Source organism: Archocentrus centrarchus, chromosome 13 (assembly GCF_007364275.1).
Source record: "Archocentrus centrarchus isolate MPI-CPG fArcCen1 chromosome 13, fArcCen1, whole genome shotgun sequence".
Lineage (NCBI taxonomy): Eukaryota > Metazoa > Chordata > Actinopteri > Cichliformes > Cichlidae > Archocentrus > Archocentrus centrarchus.
The window spans coordinates 8,889,835-8,893,982 of record NC_044358.1 but is presented as its reverse complement, the minus strand read 5'-3'; the positions used below and the strand labels follow the sequence as shown (position 1 = coordinate 8,893,982).

At 41.2% G+C, this 4,148-nt stretch overlaps 1 long non-coding RNA gene across 1 annotated transcript; it reads right to left on the bottom strand.

Annotated features, from left to right (window-relative positions):
• Positions 1 to 1,217: 1,217 nt before the first annotated feature.
• On the bottom strand, positions 1,218 to 2,900 carry LOC115789913 (uncharacterized). The gene is made up of 3 exons (XR_004020747.1): positions 2,604 to 2,900; positions 2,268 to 2,314; positions 1,218 to 1,479 (listed from the first exon to the last, which is right to left on the bottom strand). It is a non-coding gene; the product is annotated as an uncharacterized LOC115789913 (long non-coding RNA).
• Between the last annotated feature and the right edge of the window lie 1,248 nt (positions 2,901 to 4,148).

Sequence of the window (4,148 nt, the reverse complement as noted above, 5' to 3'; positions counted from 1 at the left end):
GTTCATCGGGACTGGCTTCTATAGCCCGATGGCCTAGGTGACCTGCATTAACTGATGTCAGTCAAATTACACTGAGTAGGTGATGATAGGACAAACATCACAATGTTAATCCAAAAGTTCAGGATTAATTTGGGTAATTCTGAAACAAACAGAGTGTTGACATTGCAGCTCACAAGCACTGGGGGCTGCTCCTCAGCAGGCTTCTAGAAATCGGCCAATCACAAGAAAGAGGAAATTGAGGAAGGGAGGTGCTTGATTTCAGAATTGTTTTCTACTCCCTGTTCGTGTCATTTAGAGGGGATATCCCTAATATGGTTTTCTCAGCATCAGAAGACCTACCCCTGTATTTATATAGCGCCAAATCACAATAACTCTCAACTTAAGGTGCTTCCTACAGAGCGTAGGTTACAGAGCGTACAATATTAAACATCTATCATCCATTTTCTTCCGCTTATCCTTTTCAGGGTCACGTCACTTCAAGGTACTTTACACTGCAAGGTGAAGACTGTAATATTGAACCATTAAGTACAACAATATTCTGGAGAAAACCCCAACAATCAGACTCCTCAATGTGAGGAAGCATTTGGAGAACGAAAAAGGAAAAGGAAAGGAAAAACTCCCTTTAGACAGGAAGAAACCTCCAAACCTTCAGCAGAACCAGGCTCAGGGAGGGGCAGCCATCCACTGCGATTGGTTGGGGGTGAGGGGAGGGAGAGGATAACAAAACACTGTTTATGAGGGGCAGCCAAATGGAAGACAGTTGGTTTAAAGGGGGAGGAGCTAAAATGTCCTGTTTCAGACAGGATGAACTGAGGGGTTGTCCTTGCCCGTATTTAAACTCTGAGTCATGCAGCGGAGTTCAATGGTTGAACTCTAGAGTACAGTACTGTACTGTAGGTCACTTTTTATACAGAGTAGCTTATAAATATGTTTTCACTTCCTCACTTGTAACTCAGAATCTTACATCGGTTACAGTCAGAAGTTTAAGAGGAAGCATGCAGATTTAATTTTATTTTTGGTTTTATGAATGTGTTTGTCAGCTTGTGTGTTTCCTGTCATTTCCTGAATTTCCCCAAAAAGCTTTGGTATTCAAATAAAGTTGTTTCCCGTTCAGGGTGATAAATAAACTCAAGAAAAAAACTTGCATAGTTTTCTGTCATCATGTTTAATTGCTGTTTCCTTAGCTTCACTCAGAGTGGATGTGTTCCTCTGGAGGACAGCAGGGTAATTCCAGCGCTTCATATCAGAGGTTTAAATGGCACTAACCGAGTGACAAGCTAAAAATAACATGCTGACAGTTTTATTTATGTAAGGCAGAGTGCAAGTAAAGTTAAATGCACCCAGGCTAGCCACTCAGATCTGGGAAGAATGTGTGCGTCCACTGGAAAGCTGGGAGTTCTGTTTGCTTGGCATGTCTAAAGTGTTTGCTGTTTGAGTGCGGGATGAAATCACTCCACTTCCTCCATGCTGGCCATACACCTGGAAGAGAAATGGCTGTGATTGGTGGTTACAGTAATGATTGGTAGCGATCCAGTCTCAGACATATCAACATCTGAACTGGGACTCAAACCAATAACCTTCAGGTTACTCCAGCCTCTGCTCTTTGACTTTCTCAAACACAACAGGCTGGATCTGACCCTGAACACATAAAACAGGCAGTGAATTAACCAAGATAAATGCTTTAAAGGGGTGCTGGTATTTTACAATTAGAAACTAGCTGCTATATTAAAAAGATGTGCAAGTCATTGAGCAAGAAGCAGCGCACTGACAGACAACAGCAAGTGATAGAAAATGCTTCAGGGCATATGTCAGAGTGCCAACAGCCACACCGAACCCATTCTGATCAACTGTTCTGGAAAAAACCCAGAGTTTTCCACCTTAGAGTGAACCAACTCGGGGTTGGACTTCTTGGATCAGGCTCCCAGATGTGAAGGGTTAACAGTTTTTGGAGGACATAGGAGCTTCGTAGACCAGAAGATTTATCAGACTTTGTTTCTGTGCATTCAGTGTTGGCTTGTGTTTGCACGTGGGATCTGAAGACATGAAAAATGACATCAGCCTAGTGCAAACACTGAGTTTAAAATGTTTTGCATATGTAAAAATAACACAGCTAGAAAACAGTCATCTGTGCAGCAGCTGTTTCATATGAACATATTTCACAATCCTGCAGGGATGTGACCTCAGAGCAAGTGTTTTAATCACAGCTCCTCTGTTTACGTGAGTGACACAAACTGGTTAGTCATCAACGCCGTCCCTTCCCCTCTCACCTGGCTGGCAACCTGACTGACAGCCTGCGGTTATCTGTGGGTTATACCTGAAACACATCACCCACAAGGTGCAACTGAATTAACAACCACAACTTTCACTATTCGACAAAACTTTCATCAACTCCACTCAAACAACTGCTCACATATCGGATGTACCTTAAAAGTCACTTTAAAACTACATTTATCTTGAAGGAATGCAGAAGCTCAAAATGAAACTGAAAGCATTTTATCTGCACAGTAACAGTGAAAGATTTGTTAATAGTCAAACTGTTCAAAGAACTTCAAATGCAATCAAGAATCCTTTTTATTTGAAAATGCTTTATAGGCATTCCTTACTCCTTTTTTGTTTTAGTTGCATCCCTGTGAGACACACAAGTGTCCACGAACCGCCTGAACCAGCAGACATATCAGAAGCTCCCTCATTTCACCATCAGCGTCACTGTGCGTGACCGGGCTGTGTACGGAGGTCAGGATCCAAGTGCAGGACTCAGGAGACGGCAGGTAAGAATGATGAAAAGTGAGTACTTATTTAAGCTGATCATGAAGAGACAAAATGAACCAAGGCAACAATAGAGACTGACAAACCTACACTGGGAACAAACTAGAACCATAAGGGAACCAGCGAGCCAGAGAGCGGAACACAGCCAAGGAAACAACAACGATCCAACAAGGGGACGACTGAGACCATAAATACACAGAGGGATAACTGGGAACAGGCAACAGGTGAGGGCACAGCTGAAGCTAATTATACAGACGAGACAAGGAAGGAAAGCATCTGGTACAAGGGACTGTCAAAGTAAAACAGAAAACAACTAGACAAAGACAGAAACACAGACTTGCCACACTGCACAGGAAATAGCACAACACAACAAAACACATAAGCCCAGAGACACGACAGGGGGACAGGACAGACACAGGGGTACCACACAGGAAACAGAGAATCACTATAAATAATTATAACAAAAAAAATATGGAACATTAAACAAACTAAGACTCTAAACAAATAAATTAAGAAACACCGTCAAACAGAACCATAATAGTGAAACCACAGAATGCTGGGCATAAGGCCCAGAACCATGACAATCAGCTGATATCGTGGTAAATAGACTGGTACTTATATAGCACTTTTCTACTCTGAGCTCTCAGTGCTTTTTACTGCCAGCCTCGTTCACCCAGTTACACACACATTCATACAGCATCTTATCCAAAGATACTTTGACTGGAGGAGCTGGGGATCGAACCACCTGTCCCCAGCACACCAGATTACAGTGATCAAAACAAGCTGGTGGAAGATTCAAATGACTGAATGGACATAAAAGATGGAAGCAGCAATGGTGACATCACCCAGTGGTTTTTGAACGCCACATTTTTGAGCATTTTAACCACTGCTATGTCGTGTTTTTGGAGACATAAGTCGCAAAATCTGGAAAAGAGATAATGCTGGCTAGCTTAGTTATTGAGGTGCATTCACAAACCATACAGGAGCATCACAGCATCAGTCAGATCAGTAACATCCAATTAAAATCCCTTCTTGGACAGTCTATTAGTGCAACGAACTGCACAGCAGCCACATTATTGGTCAGATAACAGTAGGTAACAAATTTACACATACGTCTTGTCTTTGGGTTTTCCAGTTCTGTGCATGTAAACAAACAAAAAATATATATTTTTGATCCCAAAACTTTGCTTTATACAGTATATTCGTAACATATTACATATTATAGGTATCATATTCACATATAATGGCAGTTACTAGTGATTTTCATTTAAATTTTAAGCTTTTTTCAAGTTGTTTTCTCTTCAAAAATTGCCCATAAAAATGGCAAAAATGTTCAATTAAAAGAAAAAATGAAAAATTGATCTATTTGTGTATTTGATGTA